This window comes from Chinchilla lanigera, unplaced genomic scaffold (genome assembly GCF_000276665.1).
Source record: "Chinchilla lanigera isolate Chin_1 unplaced genomic scaffold, ChiLan1.0 scaffold00007, whole genome shotgun sequence".
Taxonomy (NCBI): Eukaryota; Metazoa; Chordata; class Mammalia; order Rodentia; family Chinchillidae; genus Chinchilla; species Chinchilla lanigera.
The window spans coordinates 2,825,334-2,843,106 of record NW_004955408.1 but is presented as its reverse complement, the minus strand read 5'-3'; the positions used below and the strand labels follow the sequence as shown (position 1 = coordinate 2,843,106).

Genomic DNA, 17,773 nt, shown 5'->3' with positions numbered 1-17,773 from the left:
AGTGCACGCCTGTAATCCTAGCACCTGGGAGGCTGAGGCAGGAAAATTGCTGCAGCTGGATCCACAGCTCTGAACTCCAGGAGGTGTCTTGAAATAATGAATAGATAACTGAGCCAGTGATGACACCCTAGGGGAAACAGTACCCTGATGAGCCAAGAAGGTCAGCAAAGAAGTCCTACAAACAACACCTGATGTGACCCACAGAGAAAGGAAGTTCACAGAGGAAAAGGCACTGGAAGAGTGAGAGACAGAGAGGAAAACCAGTCCCACGTGGAGCTCCGGCAGCCTTGCCAAGAGGCAGCAGGTAGCCGGTTTAACTGGCAGCTGTGTTAACTGGCAGAGGGACAACCACCCACCACCATGCACGGCTACTTGGTGGCCCTGGCTACAGCAGTTTCAGGAAAGCAGTGTGTGGAAAGTAGATTACAGAAAAGCAAAGCAGTAGAGCCATGGGGGGCAATGTTTGCAAGAACAGATACAAAATTTACAAAGAGAATGTGGTACATCCAGTAAAAGAAAAGCCACCCCTGAAAAGACCAAAGACGGCTTACTTTGATTATCCAAAGAGATGCTAACATATTTGTCCCAACTTATGAACTATAAATCACTTATTTATACACTTTTGAAAGAAATCTCAAATATTTGTAAGCTGTGCCAACTACACCTCAGTAACAACCACGTTATGGGATCACAGAACCTGAACACTGAATTCCTCCCTTTTGCTTTCTCCAGAGTCATCACTCTCACACCGGGTAAGACAGGAGGGACAGTGGCTTTGGTATCATACACATGTAGGCCTGTAGTGAAGGCGAAATGTACACATGCTCAAGGTCACAAATCTGGGCAGTGTGATTACGGGACTCTGAGCCCACAGAGTCCACAGAAGTCTTCTCCATTAAGATTTAAACAGATATGCAAGGAAGAGCAGAAAGAAGAAAAATATATATTTTTGCCATAATTAACATTCAGAACCAGGCCAGGTATGAGGGCACACACCTGTAACCCTAGCACCTGGGAGGCTGGTTACCACTGAGTTCAAGGCCAGCCTGTGCTACATAGTGAGACCCTGTCTCAAACCAGCTCCCTCAAATCAGAACCAGGAATGCCTACTTTAAGCAGGGACAAACAGTATTTCACCCGAAGTGTAAAACCAGGAACTCTGGTGGTCTTTTTGTTCATGACTTGGGTAGGTACTGTGAAGTTGTATTAGTTCAAAAAAGAACATGTTTCACTTATCTCTTCTGTCCAATCTTATCAGAATATAAGATTAAATTCACACTATCATGAACAGCATTTCAGTGCTGCTCTTTAAGTTAAACTTATTTTTAACTGATATATACCTCATGATGAATGTAATTATGTACTGCAAAGACATATTAATAAAAATAAAGATTAAGAGATACACAAAAACATTTTAAAGGGCCGGGAATATAGCTCAGTGGCATAGTACCTGCCTGGCAAGCATGAGGTCCTGAGTTCAAGTCTCAGTACCAAAAAAAAAATTTTTTTTAATTACACATATGAATGGTTTGCCATGTTTTATACATGTATACAGTGTTATGTTTAAATAAAACATTTTATGGTGGAAACCTCTGAAAACCCTTCTTTCTGAAACATGAGGTATGCTACTGCTCATGCGTCACCCCACTGTCCCACACCACTGCAGAACGCCTCGCTCCTGACTTAAACTCAGTATGCACTGGTGAAATGCTGCCCTGCAACACGTTTAACTCCATCCTGGATCAAAGAACTCAGTTATTATGTCGCTTTGAAATGGAATTTCTTCTTAACCAACTCTATAAAAACAAGTCTTTGTTTGAAAGTGCTTATCATTACGTAGCACCAGAGAAGGAGCGACGCTGATGCTTTCAAGTCTACTGCTTGGGTTATTCCTCCAGTATCACCTTTTCTCATTTTAAACTGCCAGAAACTACTTTCAAACATTAATTTTACAATGGGAGGTGCTCTCCTTTTCTTTACTAGTTTTAACTCAGTGCTACTTAAAGTGTTTTTCTACTTTATAATCTATAAAGAACACTTTATCTCCTCTATATTTCCACAAATTCCAACTTCTTTCACATTTAGAATAAAGCAATTTTTTAAAATGTACACTCTACCATTCCCACGCACTACTTTAAAAAAGGTGTTTACAAGCCAGGCATGGTGGCACACGCACATAATCTCCACACTCAGGGCTGAGGCAGAGGGATCCCCAGGAGTTCAAATCTAGGCCAGCCTGAACTACATAGTGAGTTCAAGGCCAGACTAAAAAACATAGTGAGACCCTGCTTTAAAAAACAAAAATTATGTTTATAATACTTCTTCCTAACAGTTCAAGAATAATTATTCAAAGATGACCATGGTGGCACATACCTGGTATCCCAGCTATTTGGGAGGTTAAGGCAGGGAGAGGATCTCATAAAGACAGTGCAAGAAACTCAGTGAGACCCTGTCTCAAAATAAAACTTGAGAAATGAACTGGAGGTGTAGCTCTGCAGTAGAGTACTTACCTAATGTGTGTGAGGCCCTGGGCTCATTCTCTAGTATTGGGGGAAAAAGGCTAAAGTATAACAATTTGTGCTTTTCTTTGTTTCCAATACATAACAGAAACTGCTAAAATATTATTTCCAAACCAAGGGGATGCTTCTGAGTCCGTGAATTTTTATTTGCTAAATAAATATAGAGATCTTAAAATTTTTCAAACAATTGGGCCTGGTGGCACACATCTGTAATCTCAGCATGCAAGAGGCTGAGGCAGACAGATTGCTGCAAGTTCAAGGCCGGCCTGACTACATGGTGAGACCCTGTCTCCAAAAAAAGTAAATCTCAAATGTGCCGTGGACTTTGTTAACATAATTTATATCTTGTTTTCCTCAACAAACTTCCTTTTTAAAATTTCCTTTGAAATTACATAACCTTAAAATACATAAATAGCCCCCTTGAAGTCTTCAGAAAAATCTCCACTAACGGCTGTATTCTAGTTCTTCCTTTTTGTTTAAACCTTACACATCTTAGGGCAGCTAAAGCAGGAGGATCACTGTGAGTCAAGGCCAGCCTGCACTACAAAGTGAGACCCTGTCTCCAAAAAAAAAAAAAAAAATCCTTGTACTTAATTCTTTACTTACTGCCTTCTGCTACCCTGCCAGGGACTGTTTCTGCTACCCTGCCAGGGACTGTTTCTACTCTGCAACACCCTCTCTGTGCCACCCTGTCTTGCAGCCAGCTGACTATGGACTAAACCTCTACAAACTGTGAGCTAAAATAAACCTTTCCTCCTTTAACTTGTGGGTGTCAGCTATCTTGTCCTAGCAACAAAAAATAGCAACATACACCATAACCTACCAATACTTTGTACTGTCAGTCATTTTCATTTTAGCCATTCTGGTACGTTTAAAGTTGTATCTTGCTATGGTGTTTTTTGTTCGTTGGTTTGGTTTGGGTTGGTTGGGTTTTTTGAGACAGGGTCTGGCTAGCGTTCAGGCTGGCCTGGAACTCATTAGCAATCCTCCTGCCTCAACCTCCTGAGTGCTACGATTATAGGCATATACCAATCATACCTGGCTTTGCTGTGGTTTTAATCTGTACTTCTCTAAAAACTAACAACAGTATTTTCATGTGTTTGCTGAATAGTCACATCTTTAGTTATGCATGTTCAGAACTTTTCTCACTTTTAAATTTAGCTATCTTGAGGGGCATGGCAGCACATGCCTGTAATCCCAGCACTAGAGAGGCTGAGACAGGAGTTCAAGACCAGCCTGGGCTACATAGTAAGACTGTCTCAAAAGACAAAAAAAATTTTAATTAATTTAGCTGTCTTACTGAGTTTTAAACTTATGTATTATTCTAGAACAAGTCCTTTGTCCAATACACATATTAGGAATTTTTTCCTGGTTTTTCCAGTTTTTCCAGTTTTTTTCCAGTTTTTTTCAAAAACTGTAGTTTTTGAAGACTCTAACTTTGATAAATTCTATTGAACCAACTTTATCTTTTATATTCTCTGCTTTTTGTGTTCTAAAAACTTTCTGCATATTACCGAAGTCACAAATATTTTCTATTTCTTCTGGAAGTACTAAGTTTAATTTTGTGTCCATAATCTATCTTTACTTGATTAAAAAAATTATTCGGTGGTACAAAGGCCAAGGTTCATTAGTGACATGGATAGACAGCTGTTTCATTTTATTTGCTAAAGGTTATCTTTTTCCTACTGGATTTAGCACCTTTACTGAAATGAGTGTGGGTCTATGTATGAGCTATTGCATTACATTAGTCTGTCTGTCCAACTCAGACTACCACTACTACGTAAGACTTGTCAGGTACTAATATATCTCCCAATCTTATTTTTCAGGATGGCTTTGGATTTTCAAGGCCCTATGCATTTTATATACATTTTAGGATCAGTTTATCAATGTCTATTAAAATGCCTCCTGCAAGTCTGACTTGAACGCATTCATCCTAACAACTTAAAGGAGAATTACATTTTACCAACACTGAGGGGCTGAGGATATAGCTCGGTGGCACAGCACCTGCCTGGCAAGCACAAGGTCATCAGTTCAAAATTCCCAGTACCAAAAAAAAAACCAAAAACTGGAACCAACACTGAGTATTCTAATCCAAGAACATTCCATGCCTGTCCTGTAGATTTCAGTTTAGTTTTGTTTACAGCTTTCATATGGAAGCTTTCAAGTTTTTATGCAGCCAAGTATCAATTTTCACCGTGGATTAAGGATCATATCCTTACTGGAGATGCAGTTGCTTGGGAGGCTAAGGTAGGAGGATCAAGTTCAAGGCCAACCTGGGGCTCAGGAGTCTGACAATAAAAACTGAAAAGGGCTGGGAGGGTAAGAGAAGAAGAAAGGAAGCTCTTCTCATCCCCAGATTGTGCCTATCACCCATTATTACTGTTCTGTTAATTACTTGTGCATTTACTTTTGTAAATATTACTTGTACATTAATATTTTAGAGTTATAGTTAGGTAACATTTCACAATCTACTCAGGCTTCTTCTTTCTGACATCCTCCTTTTCCCACTGAATTAAACTCAAATGTTTAACACCAAACATAAACGCATCATTATAGAAGAGGACCTAAGAGAGACAGCATCCTATCAGCTTAAACCTGAAAGAGTCTGCAGTGTAAACACTGCTGAGGCTTGGACACTGGATGTCCCCAAGGCCCGTGTGCTAAAGCGTGGTGCCTGTAGCAGTGCTAATGGCAGGGGGCCTTGAAGGAGGTCCTGGTCACTGTATGCCCTAGAAGATGATGGTGGGATCCTGCTCCTTCCTCCTTCTCCCTCGTCCATGGGCCCCACGATGAGTGGATTTGCTGTACCATGCACACCCACCATGTACGCTGCCTCACCACAGGCCCAACGTTACAGGGCCAACTGATCGCGAACTTAAATCTCCAAAACTATGGGCCAACACAAACCTTTTCCACATTAATTATCTCAGGTATGTTGCTATAGCGATAGAAAGCTGACTAACAAAAACACAGAGCAGTAATATGCATGCAAACGGCCTCCCCTTTAGCTGTTCATTTTCTCCCTCGTGAAAGAATGAGTGGCACGTTATCTTCCCCATTTAGTAATTTTTCCTTTTCCATTACTCTCCTTCCCTTTCTCTTTAACTATCTCTCTGTACTTTCTCCATTTCTTTATCTACCCTCCCTACACCCGCCCTTAGCTACCTAGTTATAAAGACTACATGACACATAAGAGGCCCGTGGTTTATTAATTGACAGACTGACACCTGTACTGCCACTCTGAACTGCTCTCGTGAGTCCAGCTATCCACTTATATTCACCTGCCACTGAACGTCTCTTGCAGTCGTCCAGTCACCACAAACCAGTACGTGCAAAGCCCTCCACCTATTTCTGCCACCTTTCTTGGTAAGCAGCACTACCGCAGCCTTTTCCCAAGCAATGCATATTCAAATTCTATCCTACTACTTGCAGTTCTGTGACTTAAAACCACACTTTATAAAATGCCTTCGTCTTACATTTTAAAAACTTTTACTGTTATTCAAAATAATGTAGGCACAGACACTTTAAAAATAATTAGTAAGTCTATTCAAAACATAAATCTCTGACCTATTAGTATCTGTTGGTGATAACAATTTTTAACTTACCAAGTTTTTTCTTGTGGTAGTATTTATTTTTATTATAGCTAAAGGGTCTATTGCTATTTCTCTTTTTATTTTATTTATTTATTTATTTATTTTTGTCTTTTTGAGACAGGGTCTCTCTATACAGTTCAGGCTGGCCTTGAGCTCACTTGGTAGCCCAGGCTGGTCTCGAACTCCCAACAATCCTGCCTCAGCCTCCCTAGTGCTGGGAGTACAGGCGTGCGCCACCACGCCCAGCGCTATTTCTCAATTATTAATTTTAGACTAAACTCATTTCCTGCCTTCCTGTTAGAAGAAATCCGAATCAGTATCTCCCCCCTTCTCCACCTCCCTCCCTCCCTCCCCCCCCCCCAGGGCATTACTAAGAACTGAGTCCAAGGCCTTCACATGGAGCTACTGTACATACTCAGCCTCTTTTTTTTTTTTTTTAACTTTTTTTCTTCATTTTGAGACAATCTCACTAAACTCCCCAGGCTGGCCTCAAATTCGTGATCCTCCTGCCTCAGCATTTCGTGTGCACCACTATACCCAGATAAACTGTTTTTAGTCACGTTTTCTTCTCTTAGCAGAGAGGGCCTCAGATACCACAGAAATAAAGTTTAGAATGGCATGCCTGTCCAATATTTAGTTACTCCTGGAATGCCTGCTATGTGTTCTGTAAAAGGATAAAAGGAGGTAATTAGGGGCTGGGGATTTAGCTCAGCGGCAAAGCGCCTGCCTGGCAAGTGCAAGGTCGTGAGTTCGGTTCCCGGTACCGGAGAAAAAACCAAAAAAAAAAAAAATGCTTAGCAAATGCAAAGTATATGTAATTCATGTTTCTCGGTCAGGCAAGGAATTCCTTACCTATCATTTGGGAATGTGAAAGCCAGTTAAGCACAAAGTCACTTATCTGAGTGTGGAACAAGGTGAGGTGGAGACCTGGCTGGGTTACTGTGGTTCAGATTCATCCATCCCCAGAGAAGACAAAGCGCTGTCATCACAGCTGATTCCTGCTCTGCTCCTTAAGGCTTCCTAACTTGGTATTCTTTCCAAGGAACTAAGGTATTTTCGGCTGCCAAGGACTTTTTGGCTGGAAAACCTTACATTAATTTGCCATGGTAACAGAACCTCGTTGTAAGACCTTTTGGTCATTTTAAACTTGACCCTGACACTGTACTTTCTCTGTCTGCAGTACGGGGGATTAAATCCCAAGTAGCCAGGACTACAGGTATACACCACCATGCCCAGTTTATCTGGGACTACAGGCACAATCGACCATGCCCCGGCTCGTACATCTTCTCACTCACTCACACACACACAAGCAAATTGTGTTATCAAATGCTGGACTTTATAAGTGGTACAGACAACTGGTAATCATGTAAGAGATAACGTGGGCTATTAGGTTGCTAAATTTTCTCCCAAGTGAAACATCAACTAATTCCTACAGTATCTAACACTTACCATAACTTGTACTCTAAGTTCAAAATAGTTCAAAATTTTTCTTTGAAAGAGATTAATATCTAGAGAAGAGCTTTTAAATTCCAGATAGAATGAATGAGTACAAAGAAAAGAGCTGTACACACAAACCCCAAATAAAGTGATATGGGTCAGTGGGAATTACGGAGAAACTTCCTGGAAGATTTTAACAAGTACTGTATGTTGCTGTTAGGTTTATATAAATACTCAAAATAAATCAAATGTATTAGAGCTTTATAAAATAGATGGAGTGCCGGGCGTGGGGGCGCACGCCTGTAATCCCAGCACTTGGGAGGCTGAGGCAGGAGGAGGATTGCTGTGAGTTTGGGACCAGCCTGGGCTACAAAGTGAGCTCAAGGCCAGCCTGAACTGCACAGTGAGACCCTATCTCAAAAAGACAAATAAATGAATGAATGAATGGATGTATGGATTAGTTAATTAAATTAAATAGATGGAGTATTACTTGGGTATAAAAATAATGAAATTTGTATTTTAACCTTTGGACAAAGTATATCTGGTTTCATCCTTTAAAAAATACTTCTTGGGCTGGGGATTTAGCTCAGCAGCACAGCACCTGCCTGGCAAGCTAGAGGTCATGAATTCAATTCCCGGTACAAAAAAAAAAAAAAAATTATAAAAAATACTTCTTGGGCTAGGGATATAGCTCAGTGGCACAACTCCTGCCTGGTAAGCGTGAGGTCCTGAGTTCAAATCTCAGTTACCCCCACCCATAAAAAAAAAAAGAAAAATACTTCCTAAAATATCTAAGAATGTCTAAAACTGATTCCATATATTTAAAAAGTTCTAGAAAATATACTGAAACACTGAGAATTTTAAAGAGGAAATAAAAAAATTAAATCAACACCATCAGTTACAAATACATATTATTTCAACTTGTGTTCTCTGGAGTACATACAAACAATGTCGCACTTGGTTAAAATGAGTCTGTATTTTTCCAAAAGCAGAATCATTAAATTCTTTAAATGAAACATACTACAAGCAGTCAGAACTCATGAATTTTCTTAACATTTAATGTCTACACACACTAAAACAACACAAAAGTTTAAGCTGTCAAAAGGAAGAAATTTTTTAAAATTTATCATTATCTACATCTTTTTAAAAAAATCAATATACATTTACTTTTAGAAGCACTGTGAAATGGCATTCCTCAATGTTAAAGTGTGATATTCTTCACTCTTCAAAATACCTTGAAAAACATATTCAAATGAATCTTCTATTATCAACATACAACCTTTCTAAAAGTAAGACATATGTTTTACATACATCTACATTTAAAATGAAGGATAATTAACTTGGACTTTATATGAGATGATCAAAGGTCTGATGCACACTGGAGACCAGCACAGATTAGCCAGACTACATGCATTATACTAAAAAGGCCTCAAATTCATTCACAGACGTGAACGCGGAACAGTCAGAATGGTAACAGGGCTGCTACTATTAAAGATGTTGGACACACAAATATCTATGTGGTGTGACCATTTATCACATGTCAGCCTGACTGGACTGAGCGATGGCAGGCTGACAGAAAAGCACACTTCTAGGTATCTGCGGGTGTTTCCAGAGATGACTGCAAGGAGCCAGCAAACGGGGTGGAGAGCCCGGCCTGGACGGAATAAATGCGAAGCAGGAGGAAACTGGCTCCTGTGTGCGAAAAGCTCCTTCAGCTTGAGTGGGCGGGCCCTTGGCGACAGCCTGTGCCCGAGGATATCGGTCTGCAGTTTCTGCAGCCTCCCAGGGCAGACGCACACCAGGGACTGGGCTACCAGATTCCCGATCTTAGATTAGCACCACATCCTTGACCCCTCTTTTTTGTTCGTTTTTTTTCTTGAGACTGATCTCCCTATGTAGCCCAGGCTGGCCTCAAACCTGCCTCAGCCTCCCGAGTGCTGATTACAGGTGTGCGCCAGGATGCTTGGGTTGATCTCTCTTTCTCCACAGCTTCCAGCTGCTTTGACTGAGCAGCTACTGGATTTGCCTGTGAGCTAAATAAATCCCTGTGCATAACTGTTTCTTTCGTTCTTTTCCCCTAGAGAGCCCTAACCAATACTTGCGAGATTACAGTCAGTGTTTAAAAGCTATTATCTTTTTCAGTTGCTTAAAAAATAAATAGAAGAAAAAATACTCTCCATCATCTTCCAGCCTGCCCAGAGAATTTAGCGCCCTTCTAACATCGTGTTGGCAGTTTTGGATGCAAACATAAAGTGAAAAGAGAAAACGTCTTAGAGTAGGTTGTCTTATGATATGACTACCTCAAACATAGTCAAGTTCAAGCAACGCTGCACAAAGACATGCAGAAAAGTACCTGTCATGTCACATTATCAATTGAAAAATGTATCTTCTGCTACTATATTACACACTGAATACAATGTATTGGTGCAGAAAATAAAAACTGCATACATGTTTAGCATGCTTTTTTAAACTCTTCTCTTGAATTAAATTACACAATCAGTATCCTTTGACAGCACTTCCTAACCAGAAACAAACTTCAATATTCATCTGGAATGTAGAATTTGTACAAATATGTACCATGTTTCCCTGAAAGTAAGAAGGTCTTACATTAATTTTTGCTCCAAAAAAGGCAATAGAGCTTATTTTCAAGGGATGTCTTTTATCGTTTCATGTACTGCAATCTGATTTATTCAGAAAGTCATGCCGTCATCTCCCGAGACATCACCACCGGCCCCAGTCTCCCACGCCCAGGAAGCGCTCTCCCGAGAAGCACATTTCCTGTCCAGGCAGGCTGCTCACGGTGCACCGTTACAGCACGTGACGCACTGAGAAACAACCACGTCCGCGTGTGATCAAGTGCACGTGTTATTCAAGTGTTGTGTCTGCACTCCAACTGGGGTTGTCTTGAGTCGTCTGTTTCCACAGGCATTACCTCCCATCCAAAGGTGGCCACCGGGGTATTTACAAGTAATCATAATTTATATATTATCATTTATTGCAAGTATTCATGCAGTATTTATTTATATTTAATTACGCATTCACATTATACCACACTATATCCACTGTGTGTTGCCTGGGCACACTAAATGCATCCGTCTGGCTGATGATCCTAACTGGGGCTTATTTTGGGGGTGGGACTTACATTACAAGCATCCTGAAAAAGCATACATGAGCTTGTTTTCCAGTCAGGTATTATTTTTGGAGAAACACAGTATTACAGACATAGCAGCATTTTACAATAATAAATTATACAACAGCAACGGAGAAACACACTGTTTCTAATGTCAAGTGTGTCCTGCACAAAAGCTCAAGAAACAGGTATGAAAAGTGAAGCAAACTGACAATGCAGAACGAACATTCCTGCCCAATGTTCTGCTTTTCCAGAAAGCACACGCAGATGTACTTGACATTGTTGGGCAACTACTAAGTACCAAGCACTGGGAGTATGAGCACCAACGAAGGGGAGTTGGGGGGCAGCACTGGGGATCAAAGGGAGGGCTTTCGCACAAGCTAAGTTTCCAGCCTTCTTCTTTCTATTTTTTTACTTTTGAGACGAGGTCTTGCTAATCACTTAACTGCCCAGGCTGGACATGAACTTGCCACCCTCCTGCCTCAGCCTCTTTGAGTGCTGAGATTACAGAAATGCACCACCACACCTACTGGTTGTTTTTTTTTTAGTTTTTAAATTTTTGTTACACACCTACTATCTTAAATCACCTTCCTCCTTCCTGGGACAAAGTACATGACACACCCACAATATAAAAGAGGAGAGATTTATCTTGGCTCACATTTCAGACCATAGTCCGCCTGGCTCCCGCGAAGAAAAGCGTGAGGCAGAGGGACCTGGCGGAGGAGAAGCTGCTCAGGTAATGACAGCCAGGAAGCAGAGAGTGGAGGGGAAGTGGGGAAGGGAAAGGTATCCTCGGTGACTGCCTCCTCCACTGCTTCCTCCTCCTACCAGCAAGTCAGCTGTAGCACCCCCGAATTCCCACCACCTTCCACAAGCCCCACTTCTGAGTGCATGAGGACTTGGGGGGACATCCCAGACACAAACCACAACACACAGCTAGTAAAGGGGGATGTAAACACAAGCGGGCACTTCTGAAGAGTCACTACTCATTAACTGCATGATATAAAATTCCTAGGGTGTAGTTAGTGTGTCGACCCCAAGCCTTACACACCACCACCACCGAGGACCCATAGGAAACGTGTCCATGAGGGGAATCCGAAGGGCAGTCTTGTGCAGCACAGAACACGACCCCACCTCCACCATCCCACCGGATTCAAGATCAGGTGGAGAGAGAGCGGCGCCATCACGCTGACCGCGGAGCGAGAGGCACGGGTCTCACAGAGCCCTTAAAGGAGCAGCAGGCATGGCCCCCCTAAGAACTGCCTCACAATTACACTCTTTTTTTTGTTTTGTCTTTTTTTTTTTTTTTTTTTGGTACCAGGAATCGAATTCAGGACCTTGCACTTGCCAGGCAGGCAGCTTGTGCCGCTGAGCTATACCCCCGGCCCTGTTTGGTCTTTTTGAGGCAGGGTCTCCCTATGTAATTCAGGCTGGCCTTGAGCTTACTTTGTAGCCCAGGCTCGTCTTGAACTCACGACTGTTCTCCTGCCTCAGCCTCCCAAGTGCTGGGATTACAGGCGTGCGCCACCACACCAGGCTTTTCTCTGTATTATTAAGGTCTATTTCAATGCTACCTTAAATTATACTTATTTATGAATAAGTGACTGACTGCTCAAAGCTCCATCAAGGCAGAATCTGAATTATCACTTTATTTTCTATTGCATTTAGCATGGTAGTATGCCCCAGTATTTGCAAACACTGATTTCCAACTAGATTCAACCACTAGAACTAGATTCAACCACTTGTTTTTATAGTGGCATTGGTCTGTAGCCTCCAAGGATGAAGGTTCTCACTTATAAGGATTACACTGACTTTGCTCTAAGGCAGGCTTTCTCAACCTCAGTGCTGCAGATATTGTGCCTTAGATAATTCTTTGCTGGGGTAGCACGCACTGCCAGTACCCTACAGGATACTTCGCAGCATCTCAGGCTATAATCAGCACTCAATCCTCAGATGTAAGAACCAAAACTAGCTCCAGACACTGCCAAATGCCCCTGAGGGTGGTCCCCCTCCTCTGCCCTCCCTGCTGCTGAAAATTACTGCTGCATGGAAGGATATTGTAAAAATGAACTGAAAAAGAAGCACGTGATAAACCTCTACTCCAAAGAATCCCCTTCAGATGGGAAAGATGAAGAAAATTCTCTGAGGCAATCTCTATGACATTCTCCTAAAAGCAACTAGGAGAAACAAAAAATTCTAATAATCTTATATAGCATGTCAAGTGGGCCACAAAGTCTTGGAAAAAGAGACAAATTCCTCTACACTGAACACGGCCAAACTTGGTGACTTGCTGGACTACAGAATGAGGGCTGAGTCACGTCTTAGGATTTGAGGTCATCAGAACTCTTGAATTAGACATTCTGACCAAAGACCTAGCTGCACCCACCCTTCCAGCCAAAGCACCACATGTGAATGGAGCTGCCTGCAACCCTTCCATCCAGCCCACCCGCTATCTGAATTCCATCAGATGACTTCTGCTGATGCTATATGAAGAACTGCCCAGATGTCTAACCGTCAAAGTTGAGAGAATAAAACAAATTTATTGTTAGTTTAAGCCACTGAGTTTTGAAATAGTTGTTCTGTTAGTTATTTTTCTCTTGTTGCTGAAGCAAAATACCCAACACTCAAAGTACAGAAGGAAAGGTTTATGTAGCTCAGTCTGTGGAGGTTTCAGTGCACACTCGGCTGGCTCCCAGGCACAGTGGCACTTGGCAACAGTTCATGATGGTGGAAAACAGCAAAAGCAGCAAGAGCGAAAAGGGAAGAGCAGCAGAGAGCAAGCCTCTTTTCCTCTTTTATACCGTATGCAGGCTGCTCACCCCAGGGTGGGTGTAGCACTCACATCCGTAATCCCAGCAACTGGACATGAGTCAATGAAAAACCCTAGAAGCCCGCCCCATGACTGCATGAGGCTTTGGGGGGACATCCAGACACAAGCCGCAAGAGTAATATAGCAATAGGTATCTGCAAACCTTAAATGATTATTTTCATATAATTGGTACACAGTTTACATCTATTTTTCAATTATATATTTTATGCTTTAGCAAAATCTTTGTATAACCACTTCAAATGAGATTATTGAATTCCCAGTAAGATGACAAGCCAGGTTTCTGTTCCTCTAACAGAATTAACCCATGGGGAAAAAAGTAAATGTGGACTCCAAGAATAATAACAAGCAGCAATAACAAAAAGAAACACGACTGGTAGAGACTTGAAATGCTGCTCTCAACCTGGAAGGAAACCCTGACCTAGAGCTAGAACCATACACAGGGTAACAGCGGCAGGAGTTAAAAGATTAGCTAAAAAAATTTAGCATTCTAGCCTTGCCTTTCCTATGTGTCCAGGTCACCACAGACATGAGCAGCAACAGCCTGGAAGTCTGCGTCAACAGGATGAACCTAGGGTAGCCCAAAAGCCCTCTGAGAAGGTCAAGAGAACAGGTTCCTGCTGACAAGGGACGCATGCGGCACTCACCCGTCCAGCTCTACTCGTGCACGCCCTGCGGTGAGTTACAACCTACGGAGACCACTTCTTCCCAGTTCAGGCTGAAATGCTTGGGGCCAGAACCGTTTCGGATTTTGAAGATTCTGAGATTTTGGAGTATTTGCATGAACTCTCAAAGATGGGCATTCCTAAAATCTGAAACGCTCCAAAATCCAAAGTTATCTGAGCATCAGATCAGCACTCAAACGTCTGGGATATGAGCGCATTCCCGATTTTTGGAAGAGATGCACTCCAAGACGTTGTGCGGTAGGAGGGCCAGGGATGCTGGCAGCGAGGCAGGTGGTAAGAAGTCTTTACCCGGCAAGGGTAAGTGTAAGGGCAGGAGTTACTCAGGCAGGAGCACGCTACCAAGAAGGGCAGCAGGCGAACTGCCAAGAGAGAACCTGTGCTGTCGAGGTGAAACCCTGAGCAAGGCGACCAGCGTTCTGACAGAGGTCTGAAGACACTGCCCAAAAGTCTAGGCAGCAAATATGATTATCTGAACAATGTCTTTTTTCCCACATCATTTAGTACCTGGTAGATCCGTACAAGCACTGTATCTAAAATTATGTTTAAAGTTGTAATTTGACACTACCAACTTCTCTGGCTTACAAAAGGCCAGATGAAGAAATCTACACAATTAATTTTTAGAGAACTGAAATAAACCAGGTGCAAATATGTAAACATCGTATTGTTTCACTAGTGTGAAAAGACAAAAGAATAAATAAGACCCAAAATGTATAACAGACATTGTAAAATGGGAAGAAACTTCAAAAGGGAAGAGAAACTGGTTTGGGCAAATGGGAAAAAGAAGGAAGGGAAGACCAAAAGGGAAGGCGAAGAAATACACACACACACACACACACACACACACACACACACACACACACACACAGAGATAGTTCAAATAGTTACACTACTAATTTCTCTCAGTTCACTGAAAAGACAAGTCTGCACTAATATTTTTTGGACAATTAAATGCTGGTATCCTGTACCCTGAGTAACTAATTTTAAGATAACAATACACGATGTATTAACCATTGTTACCCTCCTATCATACTGTTTTGGAATTTTTTTTTTTGTCTTTTTTGAGACAGGGTCTCTCTATGCAGTTCAGGCTGGCCTTGAACTCATTTTGTAGACTAGGCTGGTCTCGAACTCACAATGCTTCTCCTGCCTCAGCCTCCCAAGTGCTGGGATTACAGGAGTGAGCCACCATGCCCGGCTGTTTTAGAATTTTTGGTTGTTCCTTGTTTATTGTCTTTTTCTTTAAAATTAAAAATTAATAATAATTTTTAGAGAAGAAAGGCTGGGGCTCATAGAGAGGAACAAATGGGTACCAAAGGTTTGTTTTTTATGTTCTGTAGTTCTGATCACTGTTGCCACACTGTCTTACAACTACTGGGTAGAACTGGACAAGGTGGCTTTAGTGGAGTTCCTACTCAGGATTTTAACCCTTCTGTTGCCAATGGGAAGCCACTACAGTAGGAATGGATGTTCAACCTAGACTGCTTATTTTTAAGAGATTAAAAATCTTGGCTGGGTGTGGTGGATGCCTGTAATCCTAGGACTTGGGAGGCTGAGGCAGGAGGATCGTTGCAAGTTTGAGACCAGCCTGGGCTATAAAGTAAGCTCAAGGCCAAACTGAACTGCATGGTGAGAACCTGTCCCAAAAAGAACCCCCCCCCCAAATCTTGATTGTAAATTGCCTGGGAGAGTAGCAACCAACAGAATTTAACAGAAGTTCAGTGATGCCAGGTCACTATGGGACCTAAGATTCAAGTCCCTCTCAAACTCATCTGGACTAATACAAACTCCCTAATATAGACTATTAGATTAAGTGACTAATATTCCCCTCCCCAACTGATCATGAGGTTAATACCCAAAATATACAAATCTGGAGCATAAAACTACTATATTGTAAGAGAAAGATAACACACTAAACAATTTATACCATCTGAAGCAGAATTACTGAAATGATCCAAGAATGAATCCCTAAGAAGCCAAGCGGTGATGATGCTGACAACGATGATATCCAACCAAAACCAGAAACCATAACAAAAGACCAAGTATAAATACTCAGTATGGGCTAAGAGACAGTTTAGGTCAAAGTCTTCCCTGGAAGCATGAGTTCAAATCCCACAGACAGGAGTTCCAGAAGGAGGGAAAAAAATGAAACATTTCAAATTAAGAAATGTTTCCAGAAATAATGAAGCTAGCTTCCCTAGAGTTAACATTTTTAAAAAAATCAAGACTGTAGGGCGCAAAGAGCCAAACAACCAAAGAACACATTCCTAGAAAATTTAAGACTACCAAACAAAAATATTCCAAAGGGGGAGAAAAAAGGCCAAAAACTTCCAGAGGAGCAGAAAACTAAAAAAATGTAAGAGTAGGATTTAATTAGATATCAAAACACGTAACAATGGTAACAAGAATCACAGGACAGAGTAACACAAATCTATAATCCCTGAGCCTAGGAGGGTTTCATAATTTAGAATTTTTCAGATTTTAGAAAGGTAAATCGATGTGTGTGCACGTGTATATATTTTAACTATCCTCAACAGTGTCTAAAGCACTACCCTGTAACTGAACTCATCAATATTCTGAAGCAAAACCTAAAAATATTCACAGAGATTAATAAAAGCCATAAATATCTTCATGACAAAAAGATTACTTCAAAATCTCATGTTTGAAAACTAAATACACAGTAACTCAGATTAAATATTGAAAGTAACTTTTAAGATGTTTAAATACTTACAACTTAATGGAGATAAAAATTTAGGCCAGGTATGCTGGCGATGCCTGTCATTCCAATACTCAGCAGGCTGAGACAAGAGGATCAAGAGTTCCCGGCCAGACGAGGCTACCAAGCATGTCTGAAGTGAGCCTGTACTACTACATAGCAAGCTCTACCTCAAAAAAAAAAATATTGTTTAAGCTACTGGCTGGATCAGCTTGGCTGACACGGTCACCCCCCTAAACCAATTAACATGCCCAAAGGAACGGAATGAGCCATTGGTCCCTTGAACAAAGAAAAAGTCCCAAAGCACAGTGTAAAGGCCAGGCAGCAGTGCAAGGAAATCTGCAAGAGAAGGAGGAGATATGTGGCGTAGTAGCGAAGCAACAATATCCACAGAGCTCTAATTTTGTTCAATTTAACTACAATTCCCTAAAGTCAATTACCAACTGTGTAATTTGGGGTGGGATCTCAGTTTCCATGGGTTAGAAATGAACACGATATCTAAGAGTCCCTCTAGCTCTTGGAGTTTGCAACTACATTGTTTTGCTCAGACTATTAACAAAGTCTGGCATACATTAAACTATTTGGTATGCACGTAAACAACAGAAAATTTATTATATTTGAGACACTCTTGAGGCCATTAGCTTAATGGATTTCCAGTAGATAAACAGGAAAAGATGTGAATTTTAAAACTCACAAGGGGAAACATTCAAGTTTCTTTTAAAATGTTCAAAATTTCAACTTAAAACGAAAATTAAGGGGCTGAGAATATGGCTCAGCAGTAGGCCACTTGCCTAGCACCCATGAGGCCCTGGGCTTGACCCCTAGCACTGAAGGAAAAAGGAGAGAGAGAAGGGAAGCAAGCAGACAG

At 41.5% G+C, this 17,773-nt stretch overlaps 1 protein-coding gene across 2 annotated transcripts in view; it reads right to left on the bottom strand.

The window, feature by feature from the left end:
* Cdc42se2 (CDC42 small effector 2) overlaps positions 1-17,773 on the bottom strand; it is a 101,675-nt gene that overhangs the window by 38,694 nt on the left and 45,208 nt on the right. The window lies entirely within an intron of this gene.